This window comes from Humulus lupulus, chromosome 7 (genome assembly GCF_963169125.1).
Source record: "Humulus lupulus chromosome 7, drHumLupu1.1, whole genome shotgun sequence".
NCBI classification, from domain to species: Eukaryota; Viridiplantae; Streptophyta; class Magnoliopsida; order Rosales; family Cannabaceae; genus Humulus; species Humulus lupulus.
In genome coordinates this window covers 120,555,265-120,580,413 of record NC_084799.1, presented here as the reverse complement: position 1 = coordinate 120,580,413, position 25,149 = coordinate 120,555,265, and positions in this window count along the sequence as shown.

The window sequence follows — 25,149 nt, the reverse complement described above, 5'->3', positions numbered from 1 at the left end:
CTATAGTGGGCCTAATCAATTAATAACAATTAATAAAACGAAGGTTTAAATTCCTGTCTTTTGGACCTTGTATGGAAGTATGGGGGCCTTTGTAGTGGGAACAACATACTGGACCCAGCCCTCCTCCATACAAGCCCAATTGTTAAGGCCCATTTACCTGAGTTGGACTTAATTGTATAGGTTCATTATAGTAGTTAAACCTAAATATTGATTAGCAACAAATTCATTCTAAATTAATTGAATTTGTTTCAATGTGACACTTTAGAATTAATAGGAAATTATAGGACTTTATTTTTAAAAATTTAATCTTTTCAATTTTTTGGAGAACTATAGTCATTAATTTTCTAAAAATAAATAATAAAAATACTATTTTAAATTTTATAATAGGCTTATTGTAAGAATTATTTTCGACTCCACCGTTGGTTTAACAAGGTCAATAGCTTAATGGGGCCTCGAGACGCTTTGATTCACCCCCCTATGGAAGGTATTCATTAGTTATTTTGACAAGGTTAGATTTTGAAAGATAGATAATTATAAGTCAAATTCTACTAGACTCACCTATACGATAACTACTAGGACTAAATCTATGATTATCGAAACCGTGGGTCTAGCTCATAAAATAAGAAATTTTGTTTTATTATTTTGATCAAATAGAAGGTTGTTAATAATAGTGTCCATTATTAAATAAGTTTACAACTTTATTTAACTAGTGGTATTTTTTACTCTCGCCAACCGGGACAAGGATATCATAGATTGGTTAAAAACCTAAAGAAATGGAGATATGATTATTTTGGTATTTTTCACATATCTTACATATTTTTGGTATATGTTGTGCTATTTCTTGAATTTTGTATGAATAGAAGTTTAATTGAGCAAAAGTGATTGATTTCTATTTTATTGACGATTGGTAGTTTTAAGTATGGATGTATCTCCTCCCATCCTTTCTCATCTTTCTATGGAGAAACTAACTGGAGAAAACTTTCTTAAATGGAATCAAAACATCAACATTGTGTTGATTGGTGACAACTCCAAGTTCTTCATGACTGAGGAATCCCCAAAAGTTCCAGCTGAAGGAGCTACCAAGTCTGTGTGGTTATGTATGAGCATTGGCAGGCGGCTAACAACAAGGCGCGGTACTACATGTTGACTAGTATGGTCGACACTCTCAAGACAAAGATGGAGAATGTTGAGACGGCCAACAAAATCATGGATCAGCTCCAAGACATGTTTGGTGCAAAGTCAGCGCTGACTCGTTTTGAGGCCACCAAAAAATATGCCAATGCTCGGAGGACACCTTCTCAACATGTCTGTGATCATCTGATCAAAATGACAAACTAATTTTAGGAAGTTGAACTATATGGAGCAACAATAGATGAAGAAACTCAAGGGCTTAATCCTCAACAGTCTCTCTCTAGCTTTCCTGCTGTTCACCACCCACTATGTGTTGAATAAACTCAACTATGGTCTGACACATCTCATGAACGAGCATCGGAATTTTGAGTCTGTCATGGGTTGACCTAGTAAGGTAGGAGAAAAGAAGACAACCACTACTATTGTTGCCAATCCAGCTAAGGTTGAAGCTAACCAAGCTTCGTCTTCGAAAGCTGGAAACAAGGGGGAAGGTGGACAAAATAACAACCCCAAGCCTCAAAAGGCTGCAAAGAAGAGTGCACAACCAAATGCACAGACACCTAAGGGGAAGAACAAGAAAAACAAGAAAGTTAAAGGTAAGTATTTTCACTGCAACGAAATAGGATTATAGTTTCTAGCAACGAAATACAAAGGTAATGATTATAGTTCTTATATCTTAGAAACATGTGATTTAGAGAATGATAAATCCATTTGGATTATTGATTCTAGATCTACTAACTATGTTTGTAACTTTTTACAGCTTCTTGAATTGTGGGAGGAAGTGGATGAAGGCGGCTTAAAGCTTAGAGTTGGGAACAAAGCGTTCATAGCGGTCCAAGCTAGAGGAAGAGCTCGTCTGAAGTTTGGAAATAAATTTTTAATTTTAAATAATGTATTTTTTATTCTAGATTTTAGTAGAAATTTAATTTCAGTTTCCATGTTGCAATTAGAATAATTTGTTATGACTTTCACAAGTTCTAATATATCTATTTCTTCCAATGGATCACAATTGTGTATTTCATGTTTGGAAAATGGGCTTTATATTCTGCGACCTAAAGAACCCATCGCTCTTAAAAATGATTTATTCAAAGTAGCTAAACCTAGGACCAACAATGATCGTCTTCAACGCGAGTTGATGATGAAATTCCCACTCTTCATGTCCAACTGACGCAAGTCGATTTAAATGAAGAAAGTGCCACTGTTCCTGAGCAAACAGTCATGGAGCCTCGTCGTAGTGGGAGGGTTTCTAGGAACCCAATTCGCTATGGTTGTTGGTGAAACTAGTGATGATGATCCGTTGTCTTTCAAATAGACAATGGCTAGCCTTGAAAGGGAACTATGGCTTGAAGCCATGAAACAGGAAATGGAGTCCATGTACTCAAATTCCGTCTGGGATCTTGTGGAAGCACCGAGTGACTATAGGGCCATTGGGTGCAAGTGGATCTACAAGAAGAAACGAGGTGTTGATGGAAATATCGAAACTTATAAAGCTTGATTAGTGGCAAAGGGTTATACCCAAAGAGAAAGCATGGACTATGAGGAAACTTTTAGTCTAGTAGCCATGCTCAAGTCCATTCGCATCCTCCTTTCCATAGCAGCCGCTCTCAACTATGAGATCTGGCAAATGGACGCCAAGACAATTTTTCTTAATGGAAAGCTTGACGAAGTCATTTATATGGTTCAACCAAATGGTATTAAAGTAGCTGGACAAGAAGGAAAAGTTTGCAAGTTGAATAGGTCCATTTATGGACTTAAGCAAGCTTCTCGTTCTTGGAACCTTAGGTTTGATGAAATAATAAAAACTTTTGGCTTTGAAAAAAATATTGATGAACCTTGTGTTTACCAACTGAAGGCAAATCATGTAGTGGTATTCCTAGTTCTTTATGTAGATGATATCTTACTCATTGAAAACAATGTTAAGAAATTGTCAGATGTGAAGAATTGGTTGAGCACTCAATTCCAAATGAAGGATTTGGGTGAAGCAAGTTATGTTCTAGGTATCCAGATCATTAGGGATAGAAAGAACAGGCTCTTAGCTTTATCTCAAGTAGCTTACATAGATAAAGTGCTTGAACGTTTCTCAATGAAAAATTCCAAGAAAGAACGTTTACCGTCCCGCCATGGAATTCGCCTTTCAAAGAAGCAGTCTCCCCAGACTCCTGAAGAGGAAGATGCAATGAGAAAAGTTCCTTACGCATCTGCAGTTGGAAGTCTGATGTATGCTATGTTGTGTACTAGACTAGATATCTTCTATTCAGTGGGAGTAGTGAGCAGGTATCAGTCAAACCCAAGACCGAAACATTGGATAGCAGTTAAGCATATCCTGAAGTATTTAAGGCGGACTAGGGATTATATGTTAGTCTACAAGGGTGGTGTTCTGAACCCTGTAGGCTATACCGACTCAGATTTTCAGACTGATGTCGATGATAGGAAGTCTACTTCTGGAATGGTTTTTACTCTTGGTGGTGGAACTGTGATATGGAGAAGCATAAAGCAGTCTGCGATCTCAGATTCCACCATGGAGGCTGAATACATAGCTGCGTCAGAAGCAACTAAGGAAATAGTTTGGCTAAAGAAGTTCTATTCAGATCTTGGTCTTATTCCAGAAATGGATAAACCGCTTGTGTTGTTTTGTGACAACTGCCAACTCGAAAGAACCTCGTAGTCACAAGAGGAGTAAGCATATAGAAAGGAAGTATCACATTATTTGAGAATATGTGGCCAGGGGAGATGTGAAGGTTATGAAGGTTGCATCTGAAGACAATCTTGCAGATCCATTTACAAAGACACTCCAGAAGCTACATTTGATAAGTATATCAAAGAAATGGGATTAGTATAATTAAGGCATTAGTTTCAATTAGTGCAAGTGGGAGTTTGTTGGGGTTTTATGCCCTAATTACAACTCAATTTCTTTATATTCACATTTATTATCAATAAAATAATAGAAATCATTTTTTGACTTGGTCAATCACTTTGCTCACATGTTTTATTTTCATGATTATTTGTTTAATATTGTTGACTTGTGAAATTGGCCAACGGTCGTATGTACAATATACGACACCTTTTGAAATGAATTCAAAACACGACAGAGTACAAATATCTTTGACAATCACACAGGAATTTATAGTGGTTCAGCCCTGTTCTGATGAACAGAAATAACCTAATCCACTTATTTTTTAGTATTGAATTACTCTATGGACAATTACACTGATGAACAAAATTATTCACTCGTTACAAATTTTCCCAGAGTTTCTCCCCAAATATTCCTCTGATTCCCTTCAATGAAGCCCTGGGTCCTTTATTTATAGTACCCAGGGGTTGTTACATGATCAGTAGTACTGGGATCGTGGTTTGGTACACTGTTATTAGGTAGTGGAGATACGTGTCCACCTCCCCATGATTATGAGATCGTGGGTCTTCTCGTTGTTTATCTGGATCGTGGTAGACAATGCACGATTCAAACCTTTGGGAAAATGATAAGTCTAGATTGGTCTATGAGACTTAGGTGCTAGGCTCGATGACCCTTTAGAGTTTGGGTGCTAGGCCTGTGATCTTCTGGGTGCTAGGCCTGTTGATCAGTCTGAACAAACGTGAGTTTTACCCGTTTTCAAGAGTGCAGGCCGACCACCCTATGGAGGATAGGGTGGGCCGACCACCCCGAGGGGTTCTTGGGCATGCTTGGGCTGACCACCCCTAGGGGTTTGGGTCTGGCCGACCACCCCTAGGGGGTTTTTGAACATCTCAGGCCAACCACCTCTAGGGGGTTTAGGCCTGGTCAACTTCCCTATAGGCCCCAGACCTATCTTTTTTGTTCATCAGTCTTTTTTCAATACTTCATCATTTTTCCCTGATTTGTGATGCCATGCCCCTCTTTCTCATTCGCCACATCATCCCTGGATTTTTGAGGGATAACATTTGCGCCCCAAGTTTATTGTAATGTGCTCAACATTACGGTAAACTTGATCTTGGCCCGAGAAACATATCGTAGAAGTACTTTAATAGCAAAGTCCCTCGGGACATTACGTAGTACTTTTATCTACTATCGATAATTTGCTCAGCAGTAATTTTTCAAGGATAATTGGTAATTCCTAAAAATAAATAGATTTTTCAAGAAAAATTAATTTTCTAAAAATCTAGTATACTTTTCAAGGAAATTTGAAGTCTTAAAAATATAATATATTTTTCAAGGAATTTGAAGTCCTAAAAATACAAAATATTTTTCAAGGATATAAATTCATAAAAATACAAAATATTTTTCGAGGAATTTTTAATTCCTAAAAATATAAGATATTTTTCAAGGAATTTGAATTCCTAAAAATACTAGATATTTTTAAAGGAATTTGAAATTTTAACCATACCAGATATTTTTCAAGGAAATTTGAATTCCTAAAAATATATGGTTATCCTGGAAGGCTATAAGTAAGGCCTTACTTCTCACTCCCTTGCTCTGTGCGCCTCACCCATAAGAGTCTCCAAGCCTGATTTCTCCAATTCTTCATCAAACTCAGATCTTTATTTGGGTAAATACTTTCTCCTAATCCTTACATCATTTAATTTAAATGTGCTTATATTTAGAAGAAATACTTTGAATCTTTGGGGAATCTTTCTGAATCATCTTGTTTTGTTTTACTTTGATCCAAAATAATTGACTTGTTTGAATCAAGTTACGATTTCTCTGTGAAAGTCCTTATCCTGGACGATTTCCAAGGTTACAAACCCTAGTACATGCGATTTTAGGTTTGTGAAACCCTAGGATAGGCAATTTCCAGGGATGCAAAACCCTAGGCCGACCACCTCTTGGGTTTCATCATGGGCCGAGTACCTCCAGGGCTTCCCTTGCATTATGCGATTTCTAGGCCTAGGGATTAGGGTTTGGGTCGGCTATCCTAAGGTTTCCTTAGGCTCCTGGCGATTTCTAGGTTTACATACCACCATAGGCCGAGCACTGTGTACCTGATGGGTCGACCACCATACCCTTGGGCGACTTCCAGGGATCCAGGGGTGGTCGGCCCAAGCATAAGCCGACCACCTGAGACCCTAATTTTTTTTTTCTCTTCCTTTCCTGATCTCTTTGGGGTCTTCCTTGTACTGTACAATTTATTGGAGACTTGAACTTTAATCCCCTGTCATTTTTTGAGGTTTGCATCCCTGGCGTGGTCGAATTATGGTGGTAGGCCGACCACCTATGCCCCATCTTTCAGGCTTTGTAATCTTAGGGACTCACGGTGATCGACCCAGGCTTAGTCTCACTGGGTCGACCCCCTATATTGATTTTTTCTCCTGATTTCTTCATTTTTGCTCCTTAGTTCATGGATATGCCCCCAACTATTGGCTTCATTATGCTCACTTACTAACTTTACTCTTTATTTCTCCTTTGTTGCAAATGTCCAGCTCCTCTTCATCAGACAAGTCAGTAAGCGAGCGAACTCCTCAGGAGTTCTTGGAAAGGGTGAAAAAGATTTTCCCTTACTCCGCTTTATATTTTTTCAGTGAGGAAGACTTCTTAATTAGGTATAGCCCAATAGCGAGACTAAAACAGATAACTCGACAACCTTTCAAAGATGACCCTCATATTTCCAGGCACATCACTCAAGGCTCTTCACCTGGCTCTTCTAAGCATAGTACTTCCCGTGGCTTTTAGGGCACATCCCAGCGAAGTCATTCTTCTTAGCGGAGTCTACCCAGTCAGCGAGACTCCTTGCAATGCCGCATCAGGATACCATTTGGGTTCCCCATCAATCTTCTTCTCATAGAGAACATACTGAGGCTCTCATCTCCAGGCTACTCATCCTTAGGAGCGTTCTATTAACAGGTTCCGGCGGACACGCTCTGCCATCAAGTCAGGTGCCCTACTTCCTCTTCGTCCACACTTCAGGAGCGTGGCAAATTATTTTGGTCCAACTTTCATTCTGAGCTTGAAGCTGTATGGCATGAGGTGTTGGACCTTAGGCGAGTTCTTGGCTCTAGGGATGCAGACATTTCTTTGAAAGATGAAGAGATCAACACTCTTCGCAGTAAAGTGGAGGTAAAATAGTAGGAAGTGACCGAGTTGACTCTCAGGATAACCCAGATGGAGGAGAAACTTGCCGATCAGCTCCAACAGTCTGAAGCTGAGAAAGAGAAGCTGATAGATGAAATGGACCAACTGCGGAAGGATGCTCTTGTCGAGAAGAAGCAAGAGGTCAAGGCTGTCAGAGACAAGGCTCGATGGGAGTAGTCAGAGACAGCTTTTTCTTCCTTCTACTTGATCAGAAAGTCCAACAAAGATCTGAACTTGGATTTCCTTCCCGAGAAGATGCGAGCAAATGAGCTTAGGAAGTGTCTGGCTCGTGAGGCTGCCGAGGCTCAGTGTGGTCTTTCAGATGATACTCCTCGCCCTAGTTAGTTCTCTTCCTCTTTTATTTTGTCTTTTCCCTTCGTGCCATTGGTGGGGCACCTTGTACTTGACAATTTTTGCATATGACATTTTATGTCTTTATGCCTTTTCGTTATGAGTACTCAGTGTATTGATTGAAATTTTTTATTTCCAATGCTTACTAAGTATATCAACTCGCAACCCTCATTGGTTCAGGTATCAGTATACTCTGAACACATGTATTTCACGTGCCATACTAACCTTACTCTTTTATGTTTTTCATGCTAACAACCATGGTAATGTGAGTAGTATGATACTTCACCAAGTACCATGAACAAAATAGGTTAGGTCGACCACCCCATGGGTGATAGGCCGATCACAAATGCCTATTTTGTTTTTGTTTTTTGCACTTTTGGAACATATGTTGAACAAACGTCCTAGAAAAACTTGAGCTTGCTTAGTACTTAAGGTCACACCCTCATTGCTTGTGTATACCTTAATCGATATGTACTATATGCTCCCAAGTGATCATGGGTTTAAAAACATTGGTCACTTGCTACTTGACCATGCATTGATTCGAGCGTTTAGACACATGGTACTATCCTTTTCACCCAATGATGCAAGCAACAAATGCTTGTCCCTCATTGGTAGTCGGGTGATGGTTTCATACTCATTATTAATGATACCTATACACAGATGCAGATTTTTTAGTGTCGATCACGATCTACATAATCTTTCATGTACTTGTTATAATGATTGTAGACAAAATGTCTAAGTTGGACCAACCGGGTCTAGATAGGCTAATCGAGCCTGTAACAAGTCTTAGATCAAATTATTGATCAGTCCCTCAAGGACTAGATTCGATTATGATATGATGATGGCGATTGGTCTTCTGACCAGTCTCTTTTTTTATCATATGGGTTGATAGGTTCCTCAAGAACCAGAATCGAACGTGATCGAATAATGGCGACTGGTCCTCAAACCAGTCTCTTTTGTTGATCGTGTGGGTCGATAAGTTCCTCAAGAACCAGAATCGAACATGATCAAATAGTTTGGCGATAAGGTCCTCGGACCAGTCTCTTATTTGGATCTTATGGGTCGATAGGCTCCTCAAGAAACAATATCGAACATGATCCATGATTTGACGACAAGGTCCTAGGACCTATCTATCTTGTTGATCGTATGGGTTGATAGGCTCCTCCAGAACCAAGATCGAACATGATCAAATAGTTTGGTGACAAGGTCCTCGGACTAGTCTCTTGTTTGGATCTTATGGGTTGATAGGCTCCTCAAGAACCAATACCGAACATGATCCATAATTTGACGACAAGGTCCTAGGACCTGTCTCTCTTTTGGATTGTATGAGTCGATAGGCTCCTCAAGAACCAAGATCGAACATGATCCATTAATATGGTGACAAGGTCCTAGAACCTGTCTCTCTTTTGGATCGTATGGGTCGATAGGCTCCTCAAGAACCAAGATCAAACATGATCCATTAATTTGGCGAAAAGGTCCTAGGACCTATCTCTCATTTGGATCGTATGGGTCGATAGGTTCCTCAAGAACCCAGATCGAACATGATCCATTAATTTGGCGACAAGGTCCTAGGACCTGTCTCTCTTTTGGATTGTATGGGTCAATAGGCTCCTCAAGAACCAAGATAGAACATGATCCATAAATTTGGCAACATGGTCCTCGAACTAGTCTCTTGTTTGGATCGCATGGGTCGATAGGCTCCTCAAGAACCAAGATTGAATATGATCAAATAATTTGGTGACAAGGACCTAGGACCTGCTCTCTTTGGGATCGTATGGGTCGATAGGTCCCTCAAGGACCAGAATCGAACATGATCTGATGGGGTTGACAGGTCTAAAGTGACGAGTCCCTCGTTGAAAGAAATTTAAAGATTTAAGTGAAACTTAAGAAATTAAATTCATTCATTCATTGAAGCACAATGGTTGTTACATAGATAATTCCAAAGCAATACATTTGCCTCTTGCTTGGCTATGCTTCTTTCCACCAAGGATTCGATGGGAACGACATTCAGGGTGTCCGCATCTTTGGCACTAGCAAGCTTGGCTAAGGCATCAGTATTGGCATTCTGCTCCATAGGGACTTGTGTAATCGAGTATCTCTTGAATTGTGTCAACTAGCCCTTTACCTTGTTCAGGTACTGCACCATCCTAAGTCCCTTGGCTTGATACTCCCCCAATACCTAGTACACCACTAGCTGGGAATAGCTGAATCTCCAGGGACTATGCATGCACATCTCGAGACAAGCATTATCCTGGTAATAATGCCTCGTACTCAGCCTCATTGTTTGATGCATTGAATCCAAATCTGAGAGCACAATGGATTTGGTGATTCTCAGGAGTGATCAGTATGATTCCTGCACCCGAGTTGTGTTCATTGGATGCTCCATCAACATATAGCTTCCATACAAGAGTATCTCCTTCTTTCTCGGTATCTCCAATCTCTGATCGGTAGGAAGGGTCTTCAAGGTTGGTGCCTTCGACTATGAAGTCTACCAATCCTTGTCCTTTTATTGCCGTCCTCGAATGATAAGTGATATCAAACTGTCCTAGTTCCATTGCCCACTTGAGTAATCATCTCAAGGCTTCTAGTTTCTGAAGAACTTGTCTCAGCGGTTGATCAGTCAGGAATTGAATTGAGTGAGCTTGGAAATATGGACGCAACTTTCGAGAGGCGATTACTAAACAGTAGGCTAGCTTTTCAAGAGGGGGGTACCTAGACTCTGCACCTACTAGAATTTTAGTAATATAGTACACAGGGTGTTGTACCCTGTTCTCTTCTTTTACCAAAGCAGCGCTGATTGCATGCTTGGTGATTGCCAAATAGATGAATAGTACTTCACCATATATTGGCTTCGCTAGGACGGGAGGTTGAGAGAGATGATCCCTCAAGGCTTGGAAAGCTTCCTCGTTCCATTGGATCTTCTTGTTGCCCCTCAGTAAGTTAAAGAAAGGGACGCACTTGTCTGTAGACTTTGATATGAACCTACTAAGGGCAGCTACTCTCCCGGTTAAGCTTTGCACTTCTTTGATTGTGGTAGGTGACTTCATGTCGATCAATGCTTTGATCTTCTCGGGGTTAGCCTCGATTCCACGTGAATTTACTATGTATCCGAGAAACTTGCCAGAACAAACTCCAAACGAGCACTTAAGAAGGTTTAACTTCATGTTATACTTTCTACGTATTGCAAAGCATTCCTCCAATTCTCGAACATGCCCTCCAGCTTCTTTGGACTTGACCAACATGTCATTGACGTATACCTCCATATTTTTTTCGATCAAGTCTCGGAACATGCCATTCACTAAACGCTGGTAGGTGACTCCTGCATTCTTCAAGCCGAATGGCATCACCTTATAATAGTACAATCCCTTGTTTGTCTGGAAACTGGTATGTTCCTCGTCGGGAGGGTGCATACTTATTTGATTATACCCAGAATATACATCCATGAATGAGAGTATTTCATGTCTTGTAGTTGCATCGACCAGTTGGTCTATTCTGGGTAGTGGGAAGCAGTCTTTGGGGTAGGCCTTGTTCAGATCTGTGAAGTCCACGCATGTTCTCCACTTCCCGTTTGGCTTTGGGACCAGCACGGGGTTTGATACCCAATCTAGGTAGTAGGCCTCCCTTATAAAACCGTTTTCCTTGAGCCGCTCGACCTCCTCCTTCAGGGCTCGAGATCGATCTTTATCAAGTAGTCTCATCTTTTGTTGCACTGGTGGGTAGTTCTTGTCCACATTGAGGACATGGCTTATCCCGGATGGAGAAATTCCAACCATGTCCTTATGTGACCAGGCAAAGACATCCTTGCCCTGTGCTTGTAGGGAACTTCAAAGACAGATGCCAGATAGATACTGCTGCGTGTAACGCCATCAGGAGGGGTCTCCCAAGCACTGCATTGTAAGATGATGAGCAATCTACCACCAGGAACTCTGCCATCACAGTCTCGTTCCTGGGGGCATCCCCCACCGTGACCGGTAATCTGATAGTTCCTGCTAGTGCTAGGCATTCTCCCGTGAACCCATATATCACTTGGGAACACGGTGTCAGGTCCTTGACCATGAGCTTCATCTTCTTGAGGGATGTTTTGTAAATGATCTTCCTATATCCACCAAGCATCTCTTCACTTGGGTATTGGCGATTTGAATGGTAAGGACTAGAGGGTCATTGTGGGGGTACCACACGTGCCTGGCGCATCCTTCGTAAAAGTGAAAGTTTCACTTTCATATTTTGGATTCTTTGGAGACCGCTCCTCGACTACCATGCACTGGGAAGACTCCCCTACCTCATGTCTTAGGGTCCTTTCATATCACTCACGAGCATTGTTACTGTTGCCTGCTATGTGGGGGCCCCCACATATGGTATCCAATGTGAAGTCTACGACTGCTGGCTCCAGTGGTGGACTTATCTGCCTTCGAAATTCTGGATTACTGCTCGGGGTTTCGACCTTGACTCGGTACCTTGAGAGTTTTCTTGATCAGAGGAGAAACTCTATCTCATCCTTCAATTGTTTGCACTCGTTTATGTCGTATCCATAATCATTATGGAAACGACAAAACTTATTCTTGTCTCTCTTTCCTTCTGAGCGCAAGGGTGGTGGCTTTCGATATGGTACCCCTAGTATGTTTCCAAGTAAATCTCAGCCCTTGATGTAGTCAAGATGGTATAATTGGTGAACTTGGGCTGGTAAGGCTGATGCTTAGGTTGTTTGTCGGCGGGTGCTGACTTAGATTTCTTCTCTCCACCCTTCTCAGCACTTGAGGTATTCCTTTTCTTAACGTTGCCCCCACTGCCGCCCTGAGGGTTTGCACTGTTCTTATCTTCCTTGACAGTGGTCAGAGGGTTTATACCTATTTCTTCCTTCATGATAGCGTCATTTAGCTTCATGTATTTGTCTGCTCGGTCCAGGAATTCCTGCAAGGTGTTGATGGGGTTCCTGTGTATGCTATCCCACAAGAGACTACAATAAATTATTCCTGCCAAGATGGCAACGAACTTCCCTTCATCTCCTACTGTGGATGCTCGGTTTGCCTCTCTCAGGAATCTCAGGATGTAGTCTTTCAGGGATTCATCCTTCCCTTGCTTGATGTCAGCTAGCTGGCTTGCATAAATTGGTTGAATCCGCCCGGCATTGAAGACTTTGCAAAATTCTTTCTTGAACAGTTCCCAAGAAGTGATGGATCCATGTTTCAATTTCCAATACCATTCCTGAGCTGAGTCAGAGAGAGTGGTAGGGAATACTCTGCACCTATAATCATGCTTCACACCGAGTAACTCCATCTAATCCTCAAACTTTCCAATGTGTCGTACTGGGTACTCCTTCCCGACCATTCCTGCGTTCTAAAGGTGTTTTGGGGATTTATTTTGACGACATGACATTGAGAATGTCGTTTGTGGTTTCAATTGCATGTCCCCAGAATGAAGTTGGTAGAGTGGAGTAACTAAGCATGCATCTAACCATTTCCAATAAAGTTCTGTTTCGGCGTTCCGCTACACCATTTTGTTGCGGAGTACCTGGGGCAGTAAGTTGTGATAAAATCCCAAGTTTAGTTAAATGATCTTGGAACTGCATATCCAAATATTCTCCACCCCTATCAGATCGCAAGATCTTCAACGTTTTACCTAATTGGTTCTGAGCCATTGCTAGGAATTCCTGAAAATTTGAAAATGTTTCTGATTTCCTATGCATTAGGTAAAGACATGAGTATCTAGAGTGATCATCAATATAAGTGACGAAATACTCAAAACCACCCCTGTCTTGTACATTCAAAGGTCCACAAATATCTGAATGCACAAGACCAAGTGGTTCTTTGGCCCTATCACCCTTTGCAGAGAATAGACGCTTGGTCTGTTTGCCTTTTAGATAAGATTTACAAACAAGTAATTCACCTAAGGTGAGTTCCCTCAAAGGTCTGTCCTTTGTAAGTCTTTGAATCCTATCATAGCCAATGTGACCTAGTCTCAAGTGCCATAAATACATCATATTATCGTTATCGTCTTTTGACGTTTATTGGTCCTAGGTTTAGCTACTTTGAATAAATCATTATTAAGAGCGAGGGGTTCGTTAGGTCACAGAATATAAAGCCCATTTTCCAAACATGCAATAGACAATTGTGGTCCATTAAAAGAAATAGATATATTAAAACTTGTGAAAATCATAACAAATCGTTCTAATTGCAACATGGAAACTGAAATTAAATTTCTTCTAAAATCCGGAATAAAAAATACATATTTTTAAAATTAAAAATTTATTTCCGAACTTCAGACAAGTTCTTCCTCTAGCTTGGACCGCAACGAACGCTCCGTTCCCAACTCTAAGCTTTAAGCCGCCTTCGTTCACTTCCTACCACGATTCAAGAAGCTGTAAAGAGTTACAAACATGGTTAGTAGATCCAGAACCAATAATCCAAACAGAGTTATCATTCTCTAAAACACATGTTTCCAAGATAAATGAACTATAATCATTACCTTTGTTTTTATCTGCTAGAAACTTGGGGCAATCCTGTTTCCAATGCCCCTTCTCTTTGCAGTGAAAACACTTACCTTTACCTTTCTTGTTTTTCTTGTTCTTCCCCTTGGGCGTCTGTGCACTTGGTTGTGCACTCGCCTTTGCATCCTTTGCAGGCTTGGGGTTGTTGTTTTGTCCACATTTCCTCTTATTTCCAGCTTTCGAAGATGAAGCTTGGTTAGCTTCAACCTTAGTTGGATCAACAGCAGTAGTAGTAGTTGTCTTCTTTTCTCCTCCCTTACTTGGTCCACCCATGATAGGCTCAAAAGTCTGAAGCTCATTCATGAGCTGTGTCAGACCATAGTTGAGTTGATCACGAATGTGCAGACACGGTGCCATCACGTGTGTATGGAGACGGTGCTATCAAGAACGTGTGGAGACGATGCTCGTTTTGGGGATTCCTCAATCATGACGAACTTGGAGTTATCACCTATAAACTCTATGTTGATATTCTGTTTCCAATTATGGAAGTTTTCTCCAGTGAGTTTCTCCATCAAAAGTTGAGAAAGGATGGGAGTAGACACTGCCATAATTAAACTACAAATTACCAATAAAATAGAAATCAATCACATTTGCTCAATAAAACTTCTATTCACACAAATTTCAAGAAATAGCACAACATATACCAAAAATATGTAAGATATGAGAAAAAAATACCAAAAACAATCATATCTCTATTTCTTTAGGTTTTTAACTAATCTATGATATCCTTGTCCCAGTTGGCGAGAGTCAAAAATACCACTAGTTAAATAGAGTTGTAAACTCATTTAATAATGGACACCACTATTAACAACCTACTATTAGATCAAAATAAGAAAACAAAATATCTTATTTTATGAGCTGGACCCACATTTTCAATAATCATAGATTTAGTCCTAATAGTCTAGTAGAATTTGACCTATAATTATCTATCTTTCAAAATCTAACCTTATCAAAATAACTAATGAACACCTTCTGTAGGGGGACGAATCAAAGCGCCTCGAGACCCCATTAAGTTATTGACTATGTTAAACCAACAGTGGAGATCAAATAAAATTCTTCAAATAAGCTCATTATTAAATTAAAAATAGTATTTTTTATTATTTATTTTTAGAAAATTAATGACTATGGTTTTCCAAAAAAAGTTAAACAGATTAAATTTTTTTAAAACCAAAGTCCTATAATTTCTTATTAATTCTAAAGTGTCACATTGAAATAAATTCAATTAATTGAGAATTAATTCGTTGCTAATCAATATTTAGGTTTAATTAATATAATGAATCTATACAATTAAGTCCAACCCAAGTAAATGGGCCTTAACAATTGGGCTTGTATTGAGGAGGGCTGGGTCTAGTATGTCGTTCCCACTACAAATGCCCCATATCTTCCATACAAGGTCCAAAAGACAGGAATTTAAACCTTCGTTTTATTAATTGTTATTAATTGATTAGGCCCACTATAGTCATGCAAAGCAAATGGACCTTCACAAGTGGAATCAACCACAAGAGAGGAATTTAAACTTTACATTTTCTAATGGGCCCAAATAAAATCTATCATTTTATGAATATTTTATTTGGCAAAATACCATATATCTAACAAACATATGGGCCACTATATGTATCTAAGCCCAATTGCAAAAATATCACATATAGTGCAAACAGACATATTATAATTGGATGTGCTTAATCATGTTACTATATGAGCAATTCTATAAATTTATGCAAAAATACCACAATTTATTTAATTTGCAAAAACACCACAATTAATTATCTAGAATTTATCAAAAAATTCAAATTAATTAAATTTTTACAAAAAATAAGTCAATTTAAATAAAATTTATCAACAATTAACAATAGTTAATTTAAATTTAATTTATCAACAATCAACTTGGTTTAGGTTAATTTGAAAAAAAATTAATTTAATTTAAATAAGATTTATCAACAATTAACCAAAGTTAATTTAAATCTCATTTATAAAAAAATATATTTTATTAATTGGTTGGAAAAAAAATGATATTTTTCAAAATTTAACAAATTTTAAAATCAATATCTTAACTATTTTCCAAAATATCTTGTGTTGTTATAACTATTAGCTAATATTTTAACCATTAAAAAATAAAATAAAACATAAATAGTTATAAAAATCCTAAAATATCTCAAAATAGTTAAACAAATTCAAATATCCATGAAAATATCGAACTAACAATATTAAAATTTCAAATAATTTAAATATTAAAAACTATAGAATAAAAAGATATTTATATTTTCAAATAAAGAATTAATAAAAAAATCAAGAATTAAATGAAAATATCTTAAATATCTCATATCATAATTCTAATATTTTAATATATTAAAATATTTAAAATTAATTTGTTAGTCTATTTTTAAATTTGAATTTGAAGCTTTGTAGAAAATATATAATTATTTAAATCCCAACTAACAAAAATATCTTATTTAAAAAAACAATTTTAAATGATAAAACAAAAAAGATATTTTTGGTTTTGATTATAAATAATTTATTTCCACAATTTAATTTAAAAAAAAAAAAAAATTTGGGCTGGGCGTGCGCATGGCAGCCAGGCAAAAATTTTCAAAACACAATTTTGTGCAATTTTTCAAACCAAAATAATTTTCTAATTAATTTTTAACATGTTTTACACAAAATAAAGCATATATAAAATTTATATCATAGAAAACACAACAAAATAACCTAAAAAATTGCTAAAATTCACATAAAATCAATATGCTTCATAAAAACATGAAAACCATCCAATTATTCAAACATATAAAATAATCAAATTTTAAACATGTTCATGCATGAAAATAAAGATTACCAAAGGCTCTGAGGCCAGTTGTTAGGAAAACTTATACATGATCTTTATTTATTTTCATGTATATCAAATATTAAACAAATTAATACGAGATAGCCTAAAACATGTTTCTAAAATTGAATTCAAAGAGAAATAATGAATAGAATACTTACATTATACGCAGAAGAATTAAAGAGTCATTCCTTCAGTTTCTCTAACTCTCGTATCCTCTTTGTCGCAGAATATTATCAAGAAACTGAACCGATCTTATATTTTCTTCACAGTCTTCCAATGTATCATTAGAATCACCTAGACTAGTGTGGGCAATTCTCAACACATGAGATAGATATAGAGAGAAAAAGAGAAAATAACAAAGAGGCTTAGAAAATGACTTGTGTTTAAAGATAATCTAAAACTATCAGAAAACCAGTGGTTAAACTTATGTTTTGACTTCTCTCTAAGCACTCCTTTTATAGAATCAATTATGTCATTTAATTTAATTAAAAAATCAATAAAATAATAGCCCTTTTAAAGCCCTAGGTCGAAATTATCATGGGCTTTAGGCCCGTGAAATTTCCCATTTGATTATAAGCCCATTGGACTTAAAATCAAGGCCTGTATTATTTTCTATTGAATTAATTAATTAAATAATTATTTAAATCATTTATCAAATTAATTATTTATAATTTGAACCTTGATTTATTAATTTAGATACCAATTTATCTTAATTAATAAATCTGTCATAATTTCTCTTTTCTTCTCAAAATTACACAACTCTGTGAAACTATCCAAAATTGACCTGGTCAACTTTGATAATTCTAATTGATATTTAAATAAATTAATTGAGACTATCTAGATGATTTTATCCAAGGTACAATGGGGACCATGGGCCTATGAAATCAAGCTCCAATAAGTTATCATAAATCTAACTAATAAATTTACTAACTTATTAATTCCTCGTGACTCCACTATAGACTCGGAATTGCACTCTTGAATTCATAGAACACTCTATAACAAATATAGATACGTTATTAATTATCCATTGTTACAACCATAATTGTCACTCAATTCTCTATAGACGGTCTACAATGAGATAGGACTAAAATACCGTTTTACCACTCATTGTATTTTATCCTTAAAACACTTAGTTCCTTGTAAATGATATTTCAGTAAACTAATTTAATTACTGAAATGAGATCTCTATCATTTAACACCTTGAACCAAACTAAAAGGAAACCATCGTTTCACTTCTTCATCAGAAGCTATAGATGTTCATATCTATGATTAACACTCCCACTCAATTATACTACCGAGTTCCCAAGATGTAAGTATGGGCTAGTCCATAGGGTAAGCTGGTTACGAACAAGTCAAAGAACTCAAATAATACATCCAGTTAGAATACTAACCACTCAGAATTGAGATTGAATTGACCTATGGTCAACTATATGATATGAATAGAATAGATAATAATGGTATGTTTACTTATCTTATCAACTGTCAATATCGATCTAGTCCGATGTAACAAATACATCTGATATTATCTACTTTGCTAATGTTCTGGAAAGAACATAACACTGTAATGTGTAAGTAGATCATATCGTAGATTAGCACGTCAGTGTAAATCTTGTGCACTGACTAATCTTAGGACTAACTTATTTTGAACATATAATCATATTTATATTCCACTGTGATTACGTCATTATAAATAAGATTAGCTATATGCTCGGTGTTATCCAGATTTCCGGATAGCGTTTAGATTGATGTCCTCGGGGAAGCAGAATTACCAATGTCTTTCGCGGTAGGTGACCAGAGCTCACGGGTGGACAGAAAGGCTTGGCCTCTCCCGTTTAGTGTCCAGATTACTCTTTCAAGCAAACACGACACGGAGGCTCGTCGACCCTCTCGGACTCCCGAAGGGGTATCCTTCAGGGAAGCTCCTTCCAGGAGGAGCTCTTCAAGTGGTCTTCGCGAAAACAGTTCCGTGCCTCGCACGGAACAAAACCAAGCGGTCGAGTCATGGAGGAGGCATATTTGGAATGATATCCACCTGACACAGGATCCCGCCTGACACGCCCGACAGGTCAAAGCCGCACACATCCCAGCACGCCTAAGGGTACCTTTTCGCCTACTGTTCCGCTGACAACTTGGAAAAGACGGCTGACTTTGTGTGTTCCCCATACTTTCACGTAAATATACCCACATAGAGTCTTGTAGCCATGCTACTACAGTAATTGTATCCCCTATTTATGACTGGTGTAATTAAGACTCGTGTACGGAGAGAAAAACCCTAATCCAAAACCCTAGCTATAAAGACCCCTTCATTTTACAAGAAGAGGGACGGCCAACAGATCACATAGCAAAAACTCTACAAAAATCTCTCTAGCTTCATCTTCTTCAAGAGAACCCGAGAGAAACACTGTGAGTGTGTGAAGTTCTTGTACACCAGCCATCTTACTGTAGTCCTTTCCAAGTATAATAACATCGACTCGTGGACTAGGGCTTGTTAACGCCTGAACCACGTAAAAACACTGTTTGTTTAGTTGCATTTCAGCACTTCTACAGTTCTTATCTTTTTATTATTCTGTTTGTATTCGTTTCCGAAAAACTCGGTAAACATTTTGGTGCTTTCATTGAGAGCTGTAGGAAGTTGTTAGTCAGCTCTTTTTCTATGTACGTTTTTGTATTCACTTCGTGCTAAAGAGATGGTGACTACGAGAAAATCCGCGGTTGACAAAAATGCTAGGGTCAACCCCGATACTGCGATGGAAGATGCGGTGCAAAGCGAACCCTTGGACTACCAAGGTGAAGACCCGACATCCCGCCAGGATCGGGTCAGTACCGAAGATACGACATACTTAGAAGACGAAGAAGAGTATGTCCAAGACGGTTATTACAAGGACGACTGCTACTATGAGAAGGACCCAGAACTGGTCCAAGTAGCCGAAGAACTGGAGGTCACCAAAGCCAAGCTTGCTGAACAGGAGCGCCTCTCCGAAAAAATGCAGCGCATGATGGAGCGCCTCCAAAGCAAGTTCGGAGACCTAGGCGACTCGGACGAGGACGCCTCTATTTTAGGTGGTGCTGATGCCGCTATGCCGGATCCAGCCGCTGCTGGACCATCCAAAGCCGCCCCTAACAAGGGCAAAGAAAAAGTTGGAGAGCCTGTACGCGCTGACGCCCCTGCATCTCCTAAAGGCGTGAATCACCAGGCTGAATGCCCCCCCCCCCCCCCCCCCCCCGCGCAGAAGGTCTCTGGCGCTCCTAAGCCCAGACGTCCTTCAGCCCCAAGGGGGCACTCCGTGCCTAAAGGGCCCAGTGCTAAGGCACCCAGGCCTAGGGGAAGGAACAACCGCCCCAGTGATTCCGTCAACCAGGACGGTCGGGCTGCGAACTCGCACTCCGAAGATAGCTGGTCCACGGTGGACCTAAGAAGAAGGTTGGAGGCCAAGTATGAAAAGGCCAAAGGAGAAAAGGCCCGGCCTCGCGGAGATGACCTCCGAAATCATATTAATGACAAGCTCCGGGGACGTGACCTCCCGGAGAGTGATACGAAGAGGCTCGAGGAACAGATTGCTGCCTTGACCAAGCTGGTCCGGAAGCAAAGTGGGGCCCTGTCAGACTCTGAGGAGGAAGACCCGGAACCATGTATTCGGAGGATCGCGGAACGCTGTCCGAATTCATGTCAAAAGCTCAGGGAATCATCAACCTTGAGGATGCCTACCAGCAGGCCTTTGGAGATCCCCCAGCTCCAACGCCTTCCGTGACTGCGCCGAGCTTTGCTTCGCAAGCTCCCGCACCAGCCCTCACGCTTCCAGGAGCCCAATTCACTCCAAGTGTGTATGGGCCTTCCGCGTCTGCTCAGACGCCGAGTCAAACCCATTTCTCTGGGTACGGAGCTGTACAAACTGGATGTAGTATCGCTCCTGGCATGCCGCAGCCGCAAGCGGAAGCCCCAGAACGAAATTTGAGCCAATCGCGGAGCAAACGAAGCGCTAGAAACTCCAACCGGGGAGACCATTCAAAGAAGCCCCGGAAGGACTATGAGCCCAAGTTCACGGAATATACCAGTTTGATAGACTCGCGAAAGAATGTCTATCGGGCGACCTGTAATATGGTCAACTACAGGAAGCCCCCGAAAGTGTCTCACGGAGGAAGGCGTCCGCGAGACACCAATAAGAGGTGTGAGTTCCACGGAGACGTGGGGCACACCACGAACGAGTGCCTTCAGCTGAAGGATGAGATCGAGTCCCTGGCAAGAGCGGGACACCTCGGTCAGTGGGTGAGGATACCCATTATCTATCCCGGACAGGGGGTAGTTCACGGAGCTGCATATTCCCCGGGACAAAGGGGGACCGCTAGCGCTCCTGGAGCCAGTCACCCCCAAGCTCCCAGGTCTCAGTTCCCAGCGCTTCCTGCTCCAACCGCCCCGGCACCCATCGCCTTGTTGGCTCCAGGACCGGGCAACCCATATCCGCCCGACCTTGCTCCGCCACCCGTTGACGGACACGTAGCCACCATTTCCGGAGGACCGCACCTTGCCGGAAGCACTCGCAACTCCCAGAAGAGGTACTTGAGGGAGTTAGAACACACCGGGGAGATGTGCGCCTTGGTTCAATCACCTGCTCAACGTCCCCGAATGATGGACCTTCCCATCACCTTCATGGAGGACGACGCTCGACATGTGCACTTCCCCCACAACGATCCCCTCGTGGTGGAAGCCCAGATTGCCAATAAGAAGGTCTCACGGATCTTGGTCGATAACGGAAGCTCCGTAAACATCCTCTTCAAAGCGGCCTTCCACGCGATCGGATTAACCGAGACAGACCTGGCCCTATGCCCCATCCAGCTTCAAGGGTTCAATGGGGACGCACTCATTCCATTAGGCAAAATTCAACTTCCAGTCACCCTCAGAGGAGAAAGCGACGCTTGTGCCTTCAAGCACAGCACATTCGTGGTGGTCGACTGCCCCACGACGTATAATGCCATCTTAGGCCGACCGGTCCTAATCGATTGTGGGGCCATAACCTCGATACGCCACTTATGCTTGAAGTTTCCATGCGACGATGGGCGTATTGGCACCCTCCGAGGAGACCAACGAAGTGCACGGAGCTGTTATAACGTCTCCGTCCGATCCGTCTACACGGTCCAGGAGACGTTTGCTGCCATTCCTTTGGCGGAAGAATTACCAGAAACTGGGGGTGCTCAGGAGGCATACTTTGACGAACTCGACCCAAGAGTGGGAATCGAGAAAGCAATAGAGCCGATGGAGGAAGTCGAAGAGGTGATCCTCAACCCGGGAGATCCCACCAAAGTCATTTAGGTGGGGAAAAACCTGCCGTCGGCCATTCGAGATAAGATCGTGGCCACTGTGAAGAATAATCAGGATATCCTGGCATGGTGCCACGCTGATATGACGGGGATTAATCCTAATGTTGCGTGCCATGCACTCAACATAGACCCATCTGCAACTCCAATTCGCCAAAAGAGGAGGCCGTTAGACCCAGTGAGGGCCGAAGCCGTCAAAGCTGAAGTGGACAAGTTGATGTCCATAGGCTTTCTCCAGGAGTCACACTATCCCGTGTGGTTGGCCAACCCAGTTCTGGTCCCGAAACCCGATGGGTCCTGGAGAATGTGCATTGACTTCACGGACCTAAACAAAGCCTGCCCGAAAGATTGTTTCCCTCTTCCGCGAATCGATCAGATGGTAGACGCTACTTCCGGGTACGAACTCTTATCCTTCATGGATGCGTACTCCGGATACAACCAGATCAAGATGCATGTCGCGGACCAGGAACACACCAGCTTCCTCACGGACAAAGGTGTCTACTGTTACGTGGTCATGCCTTTCGGTTTGAAGAATACTGGGGCGACGTACCAGCGTCTAGTAAACAGGATGTTCAAGGACCAACTGGGGAGGAACATGGAGGTGTACGTGGACGACATGTTGGTAAAGTCCAAGACCTCCGGGGACCACAGTGACGACCTTGAGGAAGCTTTCGCCGTGATCCGAAAGTACGGAATGAAACTGAATCCAAAGAAATGTACTTTCGGGGTCTCGTCTGGGAAGTTCCTCGGTTTCATTGTCAGCTCCCGCGGAGTGGAAGCCAACCCTGAGAAAATTAATGCGTTCATAGATATGCCTTCCCCCCGGAAGCATAAGGATGTCCAGAGTGTTACCGGAAGGATAGCTGCTCTCAGCCGCTTCGTATCCAAGGCCACTGACAAGTGTATCCCCTTCTTCAACGTGTTGCGAGGAAACAAGAAGTTCGAGTGGACCCCCGAATGCAAAGCAGCCTTCCAACACCTCAAGGAACATTTAACCCGAGCTCCCATTCTGTCCAAACCTGTCGAAGGAGAGGCATTGTTCTTATACTTAGCCGTGACTGAGCACGCAGTGAGTGCCGCTCTCGTCCGGGAAGATGGCCGTATCCAGCTCCCTGTGTATTACGTAAGCAAGAGGTTATTGGACGCCGAGTCCAGATATTCAATGATCGAAAAACCCTAGCTATAAAGACCCCTTCATTTTACAAGAAGAGGGACGGCCAACAGATCACATAGCAAAAACTCTACAAAAATCTCTCTAGCTTCATCTTCTTCAAGAGAACCCGAGAGAAACACTGTGAGTGTGTGAAGTTCTTGTACACCAGCCATCTTACTATAGTCCTTTCCAAGTATAATAACATCGACTCGTGGACTAGGGCTTGTTAACGCCTGAACCACGTAAAAACACTGTTTGTTTAGTTGCATTTCAGCACTTCTACAGTTCTTATCTTTTTATTATTCTGTTTGTATTCGTTTCCGAAAAACTCAGTAAACATTTTGGTGCTTTCATTGACGGACACGTAGCCACCATTTCCAGAGGACCGCACGTTGCCGGAAGCACTCGCAACTCCCAGAAGAGGTACTTGAGGGAGTTAGAACACACCGGGGAGATGTGCGCCTTGGTTCAATCACCTGCTCAACGTCCCCGAATGATGGACCTTCCCATCACCTTCACGGAGGACGACGCTCGACATGTGCACTTCCCCCACAACGATCCCCTCGTGGTGGAAGCCCAGATTGCCAATAAGAAGGTCTCACGGATCTTGGTCGATAACGAAAGCTCCGTAAACATCCTCTTCAAAGCGGCCTTCCACGCGATCGGATTAACCGAGACAGACCTGGCCCTCTGCTTGCTAATTGCTTCGCGGAAGCTGAGGCCATATTTCCAGGCGCACACCATCAAAGTACTCACCAATCACCCTCTCCGACAAGTCTTGCAAAAACCCGAATCTTCTGGCAGATTGCTTAAGTGGGCCATGGAACTGAGCCAGTTCGACATCCACTACCAACCACGTGTTTCCATAAAAGGTCAAGCTCTCGCGGACTTTATTGTGGAATGCTCGGGAATGAATGACCTCCCGGAAGATCCTGTCCCGGAACATCCCACCTGGAAGGTCTATGTAGACGGAGCCTCAAATGAAAAAGGAGCTGGAGCAGGGGTCATCCTAATATCTCCCCAAGGGCACCAGCTCCAGAGCGCCATCCGTTTCGCGTTCCCAGCATCCAACAACGAGGCAGAACATGAAGCCATGATAGCTGGATTACGACTGGCCAGAGAAGTCGGAGCCCAAAAAATCGAAGTATACAACGACTCCCTACTTGTGGTAAACCAAATATCCGGGGAATACCAGACGAAGGGCGAAAAAATGGCTGCTTAAGTGTCTCTCTCCCGCGGCCTACTGCAGCATTTCAAAGGCTACCAAATCCGCCAGGTCCCCCGGGACCAGAACTCACTCGCGGACATGCTGGCCAAGCTTGCAACGGACCCGGAGATTGAACAGTATGGCCTAGTCCCCATCGGGCACTTAGAAGCCCCCAGTACTGAGACACGAAGGATAAACGCCATCATCGACCATTCCCACTCCTGGATAGGACCCATCCTCAGATTTCTCACCACCGGAGAGCTCCCCACTGATAAAGCTGACGCAAGGAAGCTCCAATATCAAGCTCCCCGATACGTGGTTGTGGATGGAAAGCTTTACCGCAGGGGGTTGTCCATACCCTTCCTTAGGTGTGTTGCCGGAACTGAAGTCAGCACCATCATCGATGAGGTTCACGGAGGCTTCTGTGGCGATCATACCTCCGGGCTAAGCCTCTCCAAAAAGATCCTTCGACAAGGATACTTCTGGCCCACCATGAAGAAGGATTGTGTGGATTATGTCAGGAAATGTGAGCAGTGCCAGAGGTACGCCAAGGTTCCGCGAGCGCCGCCTACAGAAATTACCTTAATGACCAGCCCCTGGCCGTTCGCCGTTTGGGGCATTGACCTAGTAGGTTCCCTCCCAACTGGAAAGG